Source organism: Anabrus simplex, chromosome 1 (genome assembly GCF_040414725.1).
Source record: "Anabrus simplex isolate iqAnaSimp1 chromosome 1, ASM4041472v1, whole genome shotgun sequence".
NCBI lineage: Eukaryota > Metazoa > Arthropoda > Insecta > Orthoptera > Tettigoniidae > Anabrus > Anabrus simplex.
In genome coordinates, this window is record NC_090265.1 from 70746038 (window position 1) to 70761970 (window position 15933).

The 15933-nt window shown below is 39.0% G+C and overlaps 1 pseudogene; it reads left to right on the top strand.

The window, feature by feature from the left end:
• The first annotated feature begins 733 nt into the window (after positions 1-733).
• Positions 734-883, top strand: LOC136859252 (U2 spliceosomal RNA; annotated as a pseudogene).
• Positions 884-15933: the final 15050 nt, after the last annotated feature.

Genomic DNA, 15933 nt, shown 5'->3' on the forward strand with positions numbered 1-15933 from the left:
TACATCCCTCCACAACATATGCAACACACATCACTGCTGTGTCGACTTGATTTTATGAATGAGGCAACGGAATACTAGAATATATGACAATCACATAACAGGCGACATGTATAAAAATTAACCATACTAAACTCATCAACTATCAAAAATCTACACCACACGAAAGAATTAAAGACTATATACATTACGTCCATTATAATGGCACCGAGAAGTATAAATTCCATGACTTATGCAACGCTGGTGAGTGCAAGTAGAGTGTCTGTCTTCATGGTTTCCATGGCAGGGATGGCAAATAAAACAAGATGGCTGACACTTAGGGCAAATATAGTATACACGTAAACCGAGTGTCTCAAGTTTCTCTCTAAGTAGCGTTATCTATGGACTGTCAACGAAACAAGATGGCTGACAATCAGAGCACGAAAGGCACAACACATTTGTATCAAAAAACCAACACTAAATGATCCCAGATCTACCAGATAACATCAACATACACTCAACACATCCCACATCATCACAAGGTGAATACCGGGGTAGAAAGGTCACTTGAGGCCGTGGTTGTGACTGTGTAGCAGAAAGAGACTGCTTACCCGATCTTGACAGACTACAGCTTTGTAGTGAGTGCATAGTGAAGTGTTGTGTAGTGTAGTGTTCTTGATATAATAGGACAATTCTGGACATTTTCATGCCAGGTTTTATATCATGAAGAGTAGTTTTGTTGTTTCCATTTATTGTAATTTTATTTTAAACTTTGAAAAAAAAAATCTGTTCTTATCAGCTTAATATCTGATACGTCGTGCATCGCACGACCAGAATATTACACTTATTTTTGGAAATCGACGGAGTGTAGTCACATTCCACACTAGAGCAGAATGGAAAATATGTAAGCAGTTCGCTGTGCAGCCAACTATCGGACAATCAATATCAATGGTGTAAATTAAGGATGTAAAGGAGAGGGTGAATAAGTCACAGGTAAGACCCCAGTTAGAGTATGGTTCTAGTGTTTGCGACCTACACCAGGACGACTTCATACTAGAACTGGAAAAGATACAATGGAAAACAACACAATTTGTTCTGGGTGATTTCTGAGAAGGTGTAGTGTTACGAAGAATCGCAAACTTTGGGCTGGGAAAACTTGGCAGTAAGGACACGAGATGCTCTCCTCTGTGGTATGTTCCGAGCCGTCAGGGGAGAGATGGCGTGGAATGCCATTAGTAGACGAACAAGCTTGTACAGAGGTGTGACATTTATTCGCTTCAAAGGAGAAGATAAATGAAATTGCCTTACTTTTTAGTTTTTGCCTTCACTTGTCCTTCTAATTTGTACCGTGGAACTCCCCGTCTTTCACTCAAATACTAATTCGACTGACTGAAAATTGTGAAATACAGTATTATCCATAATTTTTAAAATATTGCATTGACGTTTTTTTTTCTGTTTTGTCTGTTGACAAATGTGCAACATCCGTTTCAGAGAGTTTCGATAGTAAATAGTACAAGGCACAGAGAATCATATTAGCGCTCAAGTAAAGCAAAATATCACACAACCACCTCATGTGATTCGATTTTATCCAATTACACTCAATATAAAATCAAAGTCACCTCCGTACAGGCCATGAAGGCCCTTGGAGGAGTGGAAGGTAAAGGCTTCCACCATTGTTAACCTCGGCACGTGATGAGGTAGAGTGGTTAGCTCTACGCCCGGCCGCCTTTCTCCCCAGGAATTAACCTGGTACTCATTTTTGGTGTAGGCTGAGTGAACCTCAGGGCCATATGCACCTCCGGAAGTGGAAATCTCGTTTCTTAAATTTTACGACTTCCTGACGGGGATTCGAACCCACGTCCTTCCGGGCGAACCGAGCACGCCTTTACCACCTCGGCCAGGCAGCCCCTCAATTATACTCAATATAGGAATTAAAAATCCTTAATATTTGTTTTTAATATTGACACAGGAGTATAAATTGGCTATAAAAAAGTCAGTGATGTAATTTAAAGAAAATATAAATTATGTTCTAGAATTTACTTTAAAAAGGCAACAAGTAAAAGGTAAAAGATTCCCATTGTAGCACAAAAGGTTTACGTCCATTTTTATGGGCAGGCAGTAATAATAAAAAGATAGGAAAAATCATAATCTATCTATCTATCTATCTATACATATAAAATAAGAGTTTTCTCTGTACATTGCTCAGAATTTAAAAAGGATGGTATTTCTATATCAGTCGTACCCACAGTAACAAGGAAATGCACTTTATACTTTTCCGTAATATCTGTCTGTCTGTCTGTCTGTATGTATGTATCACGAGAAAATGGCCAAAGAGAATTTGATGAAAATCGGTATGCAAAGTCGGGTAATAAGTCGCTACAATCTAGGCCATAAATAATTGTATTCACGCTGACTGAAACGGTAGTTTAGGGGAAGGCCTAAAGTTTTATTCTCAAATATTTATGTTATTAATGGTCATATCTTAATAAAAATCGCTATTCAAAGTCGGAGAATAAGTCGCTACAATATAGCCTATAAATAATTTTACTCACGCTGAGTAAAATGGTACTTTAGGGGAAGGCCTAAAAGTTAATTCTCAAATATTCGTTTTTAACGATCGTATCTTAACGAAGATCGGTAGGGCAAGTCGAGGAATAAGTCGCTACAAGCCAGACCATAAATAATTGTATTCACACTGAGAAAAATGATAGTTTAGGGGAAGGCCTACAATGGGATTCTCAAGTATTTACGCTATTAGTGATCCTATCTTAATGGAAATCGCTATGCAAAGTTGGAGAATAAGTCGCTATAATCTAGGCCATATATAGTTTTATTCACGCTGAATAAAATGGTAGTTTATGGGTAGGCCTAAAATTTAATTCCCAAATAATTATGTTATTAGTGGTCGTATCGATAAATACTACATAACTTTACCATCCGGCTATGATCAGAGATATTCATGAATTTGAATTTTTGTTACTAAGTCCTTATCAGCGCCAAGTCACGAGAATATGGATAAACCGGATTTAATGAAAATCGGTATGTAAAGTCAGAGAACAAGGAACTACAGAACTACAGTCCACGCTATAAATAATTTTATAAGACGCCCTAATATCACAGAGTCGAAAGACAACTAAATGTGAAGGTCTACAATATAGAAAGCTCATAAAATTGATCAACAATAACATTACATTGACCATTGTTTGTAGTGATGTGCTTTGTCTTCTTTTGCCACTCATCTCCTATAGATAGGATTACTGCTGTGTACCGAGTAATTTTTTTTCATTTTCCTTGCGTCCCACCGATACAGTTAGGTCTTATGGCGACGATGGGATAGGAAAGGGCTATGAGTGTGAAGGAAGCGGCCCAGGCCTTCATTAAGGTACAGCCTCAGCATTTGCCTGCTGTGAAAATGGGAATTCACGGAATAACATCGTCAGGACTGCCGATAGTGGGGTTCGAATCCCCTATCTCCTGGATGCAAGCTCCCAGCTGCGCGCCACTAACCACACGGCCAACTCGCCCTGTCGTACAAGTGGATCAGTATTCCTAAATATTGGCGGGAAGTAGCTGGGGAGTTAGGTAACTTTCTTTTTTAGCACGCAATTCCTCTGTTTCATAAATTTCGGATACTACTGGTACGTAACGCCGGCCCCGTGGTGTAGGGGTAGCGTGCCTGCCTCTTACCCGGAGGCCCCGGGTTCGATTCCCGGCCAGGTCAGGGATTTTTACCTCGACCTGAGGGCTGGTTCGAGGTCCACTCAGCCTACGTGATTATAATTGAGGAGCTATCTGACGGTGAGATAGCGACCCCGGTCTAGAATGCCAAGAATAACGGCCGAGAGGATTCGTCGTGCTGACCACACGACACCTCGCAATCTGCAGGCCTTCGGGCTGAGCAGCGGTCGCTTGGTAGGCCAAGGCCCTTCAAGGGCTGTAGTGCCGTGGGGTTTGGTTTGGTACGTAACACACTGGTTCATCAAAGCATTTGAGCTATTCAATCCCTACTCTGAGTCACTGATTGGAATGAGGAGTGTTCACGGCATTCTGCGGCCTGTTCATTCCACCTCTGAAACTTTGGACTGTTAGATCGGCACCGTAATACTGTTCGTCAAAAGTGAGAAAATGTGCAGTTTTTCATTTGATCGAGTATTTTATGTGATAACATTGCTTTTAATCGCTACATTCCTACTCACGTTTTTGTAACGACCTATGTTGACTTCCGTTAGGAAAACCATACAGTCAGTCTTTCTTAGAATCCCGTAGCGAAGCACGGGCACATCAGCTAGTGTGAAGATAAAATTGGAATTCAAGAGGACAAATTGGGGCAAATATTCGTTTTTAGGACGAGGAGTAATAAGTTAGCAAGAAAAATGTTCGATAAATTTCCAAGATCGTTGAAAATATTTAAGGAAAAGGTAGGTAAAGTATTCATACGGAATATGCCACATGGGCGACAGATCATTGATGATTAATTGACTGACTGATTGTTTAATATTTTACGAACTTCTTAATGAGGCCTATAACTTACCACATGCATTATTTCAGGATATTTACACGACGTATCTATTTAAAAATACGTAGTAGATTTGCTTCACAATACATCTTCGTTTTTAACAATGATCGTTATAGTACTTTCGCTTCTCTCAATCGTCCACCATAGTTCCTGTTCTAGATTACGCCATGTCACCTCCTTTAAATATGTTACAATTACCGCCGTTCTCATACGGACGTGTTTTAAAATAAAGGCGGTTGACTGAGCAAATAACATAATTTGTTTCATAATACAATCATTAATCTTGACACTGAACGTCGTAAAGCGGAACCATGATTGATAACTGTGATAATACAGCAGGACAGGCGCGTGTAATTTCTGTTGTTAATTGGTCGCTTTGTGAAGGCGATGAGGCACAAGAGCCGTATTTGGATGTGTTGAATAGCTGTCTGCTTCACTTGGTCTTATGTGTTTATTGAATTGTCTTGTTCAAATTTTAGGCCTTTGAGGAGAGGTGAAAGAGTGACCCAGACACTTCGAGTGAGCGGAAGTAACGGTCAATGGACGTCAAACGGTTCTTCGTCATTCATCATGACATGCCATCCTGTACACTCTTTGTGAATAGTGAACTCGGGTGATGGTCACGCATGTGAAATATGGTACAGTGTTTATGACTGTTGGATTTTGTCTATATTCTTTTCTAAACAAGTATGGTTCCAGAGCATGATACGAGAACTGGGAAAGATTCAAAGGAAAGCAACACAAATTCTTCTTGGTGAATTCCGATAAAAGAGTAGTGTTACAAGAATTATGCAAACTTCGGGCTGGGAAGACCTGAGAGTAAGGAAACGAGCTGCGCGACAACGCGGTATGATCTGAGCTTAGTAGAGATTTCTCGTAGAAAGATCATGAGGAATACGGGATTGGAACAATGTATCAAGGGGAATGTTTAATAAAATTCGAAGTTCTTCAAAAACGTTTAAGAAATGTCTAGCTAGGTAAACAAATGATAGGGAATCTGACACCTGGGTTCGCTCTGTGGGTGGGGGAGGTAGAATATCATCCACGGTATCCCTTGCCTGTTGTAAGAGGTGACTGAAAGGGCCTCAGGGACTCTAGAGCGTGTGTTGGCGACCACGGGGCGCTTAGCTGAGTACTGGCATTGCTTCCACTTACTTGTGCCAGGTTCCACACCTTCATCTATCCTATCCGACCTCTCTTGGTCAACTCTTGTTCTTTGCCGACTCCGACGCTATTAGGTTTGCGGGGGCTAGGGAGTCTTATTTTTACACCCTTCGTGGCCCTTGTCTTCCTTTGACCAATATCTTCACTTTTCGAAGTGTCGTGAACCTTCAGTTTTTCCCTCTGATTAGTGTTATATAGAGGATGGTTGCCTAGTTGTGCTTCCCCTTTAAACAATAATCACTACCACCACCACCACCACCACCTGACACCTGGGCGATAGCCCTAAATGCATCAAGGATGATTGATTGATGATTGATGAGCTATAAAATAGTGGAAAGTCTAAAGACATACCATCGCGTCTCATGAAGAAATGGGGATGATTTGTGTTAGAGAGTAGAGAAAATCCACTTTTCCTCACAATAATCAATATATATTGCACCCTGGTGGGGGTGTGATAAGCGTCATGCAATTGTAATTATGATGAATTATTGAGGAATATATATTTCATGTTCAGAATAAATAGTATCTTACTGTACATACAGTAAGAACAGGCCAGGTCGAGATGGCAGGTTTCACCATACCACAGAATGTTGTCTCCAGTGAGATTAACAAACACAATGAGGGACAGAATTAGGTTTCTCAGAACTTGGGACAACGAAGGAAAGAGAGAGGGTAACTTGTTGCCAAAGTTTTCATAGCCCCGGGCAGTCTTGGTAGTAGCAACAGCGCAGGGAGCCGGGTGCAAATTTCTGAGAAATGATGGCGAGGTATCTCCATGTAACTAGCGGGAGTGGAACACGGGGTTGGCACTGGAAGAAAAAAATATGAGCCTTCCCGGTCACGTGGTTAAGGTGGACCAATGGAAAAATTCACTTGACCAAAGCAAGGCGACAACTTCGTATTGTAAGAAGCACTAGCGAGGCTAACTCCGTGGATTAAACTGATAGAAAAAAATGAAATATCGATTCAGAATAAAGTGGAATTTAGGAGCCATACTATACCATAAAACTTATATAAAGTTAATAATTACGGGAGATTGCATGGTGAAATTCTGAGAACTCATGGACGCTATTCGTTGATTGGCTGAAGGCAAAGGACGCCACAATAGAGCGCGAAACCCCGAGCCGGGATACGGCAGCTAAATTCGCGAATATATCCATTACCAGCGAACGATAATAGTTGAGAATTGGTATAGAGTATTTGAGAACATAATTACATCATTGGATCATATATTTAAGCCACGGGCCAAACCGCAAACTGTCGTATGAAGATATCGGGACTGTGCGTTCCAAGATGACCTCCGTTGAACTCGGAAGAGAGGGGATACAAGTATAAATATGAGGTCGTATACTAGGACTCAAAAGTACTTCTGATATTGTGTTCGAGCCGTGACTACGCCAGTGGTGCGCGTGTGTACTTACTCGTGGAGTAGAGTTCGAAGTATTATATTATTACATAGTACAGTGATTCATGACGTGATGTAGCTCATATTACAGTCTTGAGCAGTCTACTAGTATGAAGTGTTTCAAATAGACAGGACTCAGTAAAGCCTAACTTACGGAGTGTGAGATTCTACCAACAGATTCGGAAGTGCGTTACATGAGAACGGTCACGAGTGTTTATGTCACCTAGTAAACAGTCGATTCTAAACTGATACCTGGTCAGCTACACGAACGTGAGACGGGAAATTCAAGTGCGCGTACGGGCCGTTGTAAAGGGAAACCCGAGGTATCCCATGTTCCTAGTGTCCGGGAAAGGAATGAAGAATGTAAATCTACATTAAGTGGGCTAGATACAAGGCCGAGAGTGTAAAATTTGTGAATAGAATTTAGGGTGGAAATTATTCCAAAGTGCAACAGCTAATTTATTTGTTTTTATTCAAAATGTGTAAAGTTGAAAAGGGTCAAGGATTAATTCTTCAAGCTGGCATGAATACCAGTGGAATGCATTGCTAAAAACCGGAGGGGCTATGGCTTCTCGTCCGGTTTTAGCAGACTACAATGGCAGAGTTGAGTACCTTTTAATGTATTTATAGATTGCTATCGTTAGGGGGAGGAAATCATATTAATTTATCATGGTAACTTGATTGTGAAACGAGCCGTCTACGGCTCGTATAAATTCAAAGATAGATAGACAAAGGGACAAATTAATATGTAGATTAGACCAAGCACTCATCATAAGTTGATTATTAAATAGAGTATAGTAGGGTTGAGTTGTTCATTCAAGTGCTTGAGTTGTTTGCGATGATATGGAGCACGTTTCACGTAAAGATAATGTAAATATTCATTTAGAAGTGCTTCCAAAGTGTTTTTCCGTTATCGGAACCTTTATAGATATTAAGGCATGTTGTTAAGATCATCCAGAGGTAGGATTGCCAAGTGATTTAAATTGTTGTGGGACGGAATGAAGTCCATTGATTTGTTTGTAAATATCGCGAAGTTCGCCAGTGGACAAAATAATAATAATCTGTACAAGTGTCGTAGTACATTAAAATTTGGTAATGTGTAAAGGCGTGTTTAATAATAATCTTTGAGAATAAAGGCACGGGCCTAGTTGGATAGTATGATTGCAAATTAAAGTAATTTAAATGTGGAGATCACATGTGCCGTGAATAATTATAATTTGTGCAGTGAATCCGGTTTTAACACCAATTTTTGATTTAACGTTTTTGGACTCCATAATAATCATAATTTTGGTAGAAACGAGATAGGCACTTTTATAATATGGTCACGCTATGTTTGAGATCCAGAGGGATTTGAGCCAAAAGTTGAGATTTGGAGTTTTGTGGGACAGAAATCCGGCCCGAAATGAAAGGGAATTGTACTGATGTTGATGAAGAAATAGATGGATCTTAAAGCCCACATAGAGGTTGTATTTATATACCGGTGTATTGAGTGGCAGAATAGAGTCCACCCACCGAGGGTTAATTTGTGAAAATGTTTTGAAGAGTTCCAATGGATAAATGGACTTCAAAATGGAAAGGGAAGGAATAATTTAACACTTGCAGAGATTGGAGGTATTTGCCCAACTGCGAGGTGTTATGGGATTTGAGAATTGTCTTAGGAGCATATGGTCTCCATGGATTAACGGCAGTACGAAAATAAGGTTGCGGGTTCGAAAACTAGTATGTCCCGACAGATGTGAATTCGGATCTTGGTGATTTCTGTTTGGGAGAGAACGTATGTGACCAAATTATAAAGATGGGGAATAAAAATAAAGATTCTCGAAAGAATAATAATAGTAATAATAATAATAATATTCCAAGTAAATCATATCTGGATTGATTAGTGCCAAAATAAATCGGAGTTGTAAAAGGGGTTATGCGTTAAACATATTAAGAGTGGACTACCGTGTAACAGGCGAAATAAATTTTTTTAAAATTAATAATAATAATAATAAATATTAAAAAAAATACTTTTTTGAAGAAGAAGAATTTACTTTTTTTATATTTTGGACATAATAATGATGTTGGGAGTTGAAATGAAAAATTTGAGATTTTTAACTAATAATAATAAAAATGAGAATATTTGAAGGAGGAGAAGAAGAATAATCAACGAAGGTACTTTTATTTATTTCAGTTGAAAATAAATAAAATCGCGAAAAGTTGAAATATTAGTCCGAGGATGATTATGGGTTACGATAATCATGATCTCCACAAAACATGATAATAATAATAATAATAATAATAATAATAATAATAATAATAATAATAATAATAATAATAATATTTAATAAAATATTTTTTATTTTATTTATTTTTCTTATTATTTCGGATGCTGATGATGGATGATACTAGGGAAGTCAGCTGGCGAATTAACGTAATAATGTCAATTGGTTGTAAATAATAAGTTAAGTTAATATGTGTAAAATGAAGGCAAATCCCTACATCTGGACAATTAGGTTAGAGTCCCTTTGTCGTATTCCTTCAACTAACGATTAGCATATCTTGGTTAGGAACCCGGGGAGAGTTTGTAGTTTCCCGGGTTGGTCTCATCTCAATCAAAGTGGAGGCGATAACATGGTCCATGTGATTGCGCCTAATTAGCCAACAGGTATTTGGTCCATGATCAAATATGGTCATGGTGTTAACGAAGGTAAATCTGATACCTTCAGATATCAACGGTTCTACCACCAAAATGGAAGGGTGGTCAAAAGTGACAAATATTATGTAATCAATTTCAGGAATAATTTGCCAAATTACCGGCAAATCAAGGGTCAACAGATTTTGATTGTGTGTAAAATTTAATTTGTTTACTTAAATAAATGCTCCTTTAGCATTTGCAAGGAAACAGTTCCAGGTTCTTGTTCTTGTAGAATAGTAAACCCTTGGTGACCGTTTAAATATCCGTCCCCATTCCTAGGACGGAGCCTTCATGATTTCCCTTTGATCTGAATATATATAATTTGTGTGTTTTATGATGAGCCTTAAAGTTAAAGATTAGAGTGTCCCGTTCAACCCTGTAGTACTGATTGGATGGCGCCCTTACATTTAGTTTGAGATCTTATATCTCAAAATATTTTTTTTTTTATTGAGTATTAGTTGCGATGGATTCGGACCGTAACACTCCCTGAGATAAATGCTGGTTGGGACTCAGGTTTTGAGCGGGTACAATATAAAATAAGAGTTTTGTCTGTACATTGCTCAGAATTTGAAAAGAATGGTATTTCTGTATCGGTCATGTCCACAGTAACAAGAAAATGCATTTTTTACTTTTCCTTAATGTCTGTCTGTCTGTCTGTCTGTCTGTCTGTCTGTCTGTCTGTCTATACACGCATCACGAGAAAACGGCTGAAGAGAATTTAATGAAAATCAGAATGTAAAGACGGGTGATGGACCGCTATAATCTAGGCTATAAATTATTTTAATCACGCTGAGTGAAATGGTAGTTTAAGGGAAGGCCTGAAATTTAATTCTCAAATATTTATGTTATTAGTGGTCGTGTCTTAATGAAAATCGCTAGAAAAAGATGGGAAATAAGTCGCTACAATATAGGCTATACACGCTGAGAAAAATGGTAGTTTAGGGGAAGGCCTAAAATTTAATTGTCAAATATTTATTTTATTAGTGGTCGTATCTTCACGAAAATTGGAATGCAAAGTCGGGGAATAGGTCCCTATAATCTAGGCTATCAATAATGTAATTCACACTGAGTGAAATGGTAGTTTAGGGGAAGGCCTAAAATGTAATCTATATATATAAAATAGAGTTTTGTCTGTACATTGCTCAGAATCTGAAAATAATGGTATTTGTGTATCGGTCATGTCCACAGCAACAAGAAAATGCACTTTTTACTTTTCCGTAATTTCTGTCTGTCTGTCTGTCTGTCTGTATGTATGTATGTATGTACACGCATCACGAGAAAACGGTTTAAGAGAATTTAATGAAAATCGGTATGTGAAGTCGGGGGATGAGCCTCTACAATCTAGGTTGTAAATCATTTTACTCACGCTGAGTGAAATAGTAGTTTAAGGGAAGGCCTAAAATTGAATTCTTAACTATTTATGTTATTAGTGGTCTAATGAAAATCGGTATGTGAAGTCGGGGGATGAGCCTCTACAATCTAGGCTATAATTCATTTTACTCACGCTGAGTGAAATGGTAGTTTAGGGGAAGGCCAAAAATTGAATTCTCAACTATTTATGTTATTAGTGGTCGTATTTTAAAGAAAATGAGTATGCAAATTTGAGGAATAAGTTGCTACAATCTAGGCTATCAATAATTGTATTCATGCTGAGAAAAATGGTAGTTTAGGGGAAGGCCTAAAATTTAATTCTCAAATATTATTGTTATTAGTAGTCCTATCTTGATGAAAATCGGTATGCAAAGTCCGGAAATAAGTCGCCATAGTCTAGGCTGCAAATTATTTTATTCACGCTGAGTGAAATGGTAGTTTAGGGGAAGGCCTAAAATGTAATTCTCAAATATTTCTTATTAGAGGTGTAATCGATGAATGCTACATAACTAAGGTTACCGTATATAGTATTAAATTTCCTATTATTCATGTCTTATACATTGTTACCGTACTGGCTATGAACACAAAGATATTCCTGATTTTGGATTTTTGTTACTAAGTCCATATCAGCAACGAGTTATGAGAAAATGGGTAAACAGTATTTAATGAAAATCGGTATGTAAAGTCGGAGAATAAGAAACTACAGTTTACAGCATAAAATATTTTACAAATCGCAGAGTCGAAAGAAAACTAAACGTGAAGGCCTACAATATAGAAAGCTCATAACATTGATCAACAATAACATTACATTGACCATTGTTTGTCGTGATGTGCTTTGTGTCTTCTGTTGCCCCTCATCTGCGGTAGATAGGATTACTGCTGCGTACAGAGTATTTTTATTTGATTTACGTCGCACCGACATAGATAGGTTTTATGGTGACGATGGGATAGGAAAGGGCTAGGAGTGCCTTAGGCCTTAATTAAGGTACAGGCCCAGCATTTGACTGGTGTGAAAGTGGGAAACCACGGAATACCATCTTCAGCGCTGCCGACAATGGGGTTCGAATCCACTATCTCTCGGATGCAAGCTCACAGCTGAGCACCGCTAACCACACGGTCAACTCGCCCAGTCGTACAGAGTATAACAGCCTGCCTGAATATTGATGGGAAGTAGCTGGGGAGTTAGAGAACTTTCTTCTTTAGCATGCCATTCCCCTGGTTTATAAATTTTCTGATACTACTGGTACGTAACACACTGGATCATCATAGCATTCGGGCTATTCAATCCCTACTCTGAGGCACTGATTGGAATGAACAGTGTGCATATTTAGCGGAATAATGGCAGATGAGTGTACATGACAATCTGCGGCCTGGTCATCCCAGCTCTGGAAGTTTGGACTATTAGATTGGCACCGCAATCTAACCGGAGCACTGTTCGTTAAAAGTGATAAAACGTGCGGCTTTCCATTTGATCGAGTATTTTATATGACAGCATTGCTTTTAATCGCTACATTCATACTTACGTTTTTGTAATGACCTATGGAATTTCAGTTAGGAAAACCACAAAGTCAGTCTTTCTGAGAATCCCGTATTGAAGCACGGGTACATCAGCTAGTAATAATAATAATAATAATAATAATAATAATAATAATAATAATAATAATAATAATAATAATAATAATAATAATAATAATAATAATGGGGCGTGATAGCTGTGTAACATGCTATGGGCATGTACTCTGTAGCAGTGATACCTCAGTTGCCAAGAATGCCCTTCAGCTGAACATGACGCGTCGCCGACGTCGAGGGCGACTTCAAACACGCTGGTTGGATAGAGTGAGAAATGACATGCGACTCACCACACTCAGCCCTCGGGACGCTATGGTTCGATCGAAGTGGAGGAAACATTGCAAGAAGGCATACCCCAAATAAACGGGAAAATGCAAAAAAGATGATGAGAGCGGAGTAACATAATCCCAAGCTTCTCATGAAGGCGCCCGCCGTTCGAATCCAAGCCAATGTAAGCGGGACTTTTGAAATGAAAAGTTACATCCCTTTGGTTTGCATTCCACGTAAAAAGTGTATGAGTTGACCGTGCGGTTAGGGTCACGCAACTGTGAGCTAGCATTCTGAAGATGGTGGGTTCGAATCCCACCGTCGTCAGCCCTGAAGATGGTTTTCCGTGGTTGCCCATTTTCATACAAGCACTTAATCTACTATAATAATAATAATAATTTCATCCTTGATTTACCTACCCATAGAATTGCCATTTACGATCATTGATTCACTGTACTTGCCAACCGTGAGTGGAACCTCCTTCCTGAAAATATCAGAGGGAAAAGTGCTATTCGCTCTTTCAAAGAAGTACTTTGATGACATTTTATGCACCAATAAGGATCCTATCTGCCTGCTGTCATTTCTTGATGGTTACAGTACTTTTGCATCCATCTCTTGGCACAGGCCAGAGCAAAGTGTAGCTTCCACTGAAGTCCCAGTCTCATCCATGGCTGTGACAATATGGAAGCTGATGAGGTATGGGTGGTGCTGATTGGAGCACAACCAGTGTGTCTGAGTGTCATGAAAGGTGTTGCTCATAGGGTTAGTTGTGCTACAATAGCACTGTCTGGCCCAGTGAGGAAAGCAATGGCAAAATACTTCACTCCTAATCTTGCCTATACTGCTAATAATAAGAGTTGGCGTCTGACGTTTCTTAGAGGGAAGTCCGTTTACTGTCTGCCGAGGCGGGATAAAGGGAGTGGCTGTGTGGTTGCCATGGAAAGGAGGGTAGGGCGACTGCGGTTGCCATGGAGGTAAAATTTCAGGGCAGCTCGTCTTGCTGGGAATTGCCAAACCTGTCACTGTCACTGATAAGAACCTGATTGTTTGTATAAGAGTGATCGCAAATGGGACGACACCGCCTGGCCAGGTAGTCTACAACAGATCACAGCGGTCAGAATGAAGGAGGGAACAAGTGAGCCGGAAGCGAGGGGTAAGAGTATGTAGAAAGGAATGCTGGAATGTGGCAACATCGTGAAATGGCACGTGCAGTGCTCCTCCCTCCAACCTTACCTGTCAGACGCCAACTTTAGTTAAGTCTAGTATAGTACGCCTCATTTTGGTACTGTCATTGGTTTTTGTGGTTTCCCTATAACTGCATAGCCTTTGGTGATGCTATTTGAGGATCCAACCAGCCTCTGGGCTGATGACCTAACAGACAGACAGACAGACAGACAGACAGACAGACAGACAGACAGACAGACAGACAGACAGACAGACAGACAGACAAGGATCCTATGTAAACTTGACGCTGCTACTCACAACCATCCTATTGTCACGGATGCCCTGATAGAAGATTAATTCAAAATTCTTACTCCTTTTCATCAAATGATATTACATTTCATACACTCGTTATTTTTATATATAGCCTAGGATATTAGTTTTAAGCAATCTTTCCTCTTTCAAGACTGTTTTTACTATCCAAATATTAATAGTCATCATATAGAAATGTTTGCGAAATAAATAACTGGTTCGATAGGGTGTCGTCCCATTTGCGATCAGTCCCATTTGCGATCACTCTTATCAGTGACATACAAACCGGTAGGTTGCTGTGAGGGAATTCCCTACTGAAGGACTGGTACAGGAACACATCCCTCAAGTAACTGGCGAAACTACATACAGTACTAGGATTCTTACGAATCGTATGTTGAAACTCATTAAATTACTTATATTTATCGCTTGAGACCGATGCGTTAATATCAAACTGACAGAGAATAAACAGGAGTCAAGTGAACATTTGAGTTACTAGATGGTTGTGGGTGTAATGGCGATTAAATCAGTTTTAAGAAGTAGGACAAAAGATCAAATCAAATCAAAATCAAAATCTCTTTATTTGCAAATGAGGTGTCTACCTCGGTGGCAAATGGTACACTAAAATACATTATTGTCAAGCACTAAATTTTAAATTAACAGGAGACGAAGAAAATTTTCCTAGAATACAATATTATACAATTTACGCTAATAATTTTTTCTATTAAACACACACATCATCCTTAATAAATTTATATTGTTTACAAAATTCTACTTATAATATCTTACAAACATAGTCAACTCATATACAGTACGGTATGTGAAATTACTTCTAATAATACTATACAACTGGTATAAGATTAAAATTAACATTGAATTTATTTACATATTTATATTTTACCCATTTTGGAACCTAAGTAGCATAACGACCTGCTGCGTCTTAACCAGAGCCCCTTTTGCCACCACTTTTCAGAGTTCCTGAAGGGCCTTCACAGCTACCGTAGCGGTCCCAGGGCCCTCGAAGTCCCCACTGTACTTCACCCCTACAGGCAGTCCCCTACTTGGGCTGTCCAAACTCCTTAGACCAGGGGATGGAATTAATTTAATCACACACATTTATTATTTACAATATCCTGCACTGGTCGAATGCCCTCTAACATTTAATTTATTATCTCTGTTGTTGTTTATTCTCTTCTTGAATATCTGTACAGATTTTGGAAAAGGATCAAACACTACCCCTGGTAAACTGTTCCACTCCTTCACGCCCTTCCCAATGAAAGAAAATTTACCCCAATCGCTTCTGCTAAAATTCCTTCTAATTTTGTACTTGTGGTCAGTTCTACCAATATAATTATTTTCCAACCGAAGCCTCTCACGGATGGGCGTAATACAACGGTTGAATTTTACTCTTTCCAATTTAAAAACAAAGGATTTTGCTGTAACACTTTGCTTCTTCGATAGAGCTACCCTTTTTGAAGCAATTGTTGCTGATCTCAAACTTAACAGTTAAACTACACT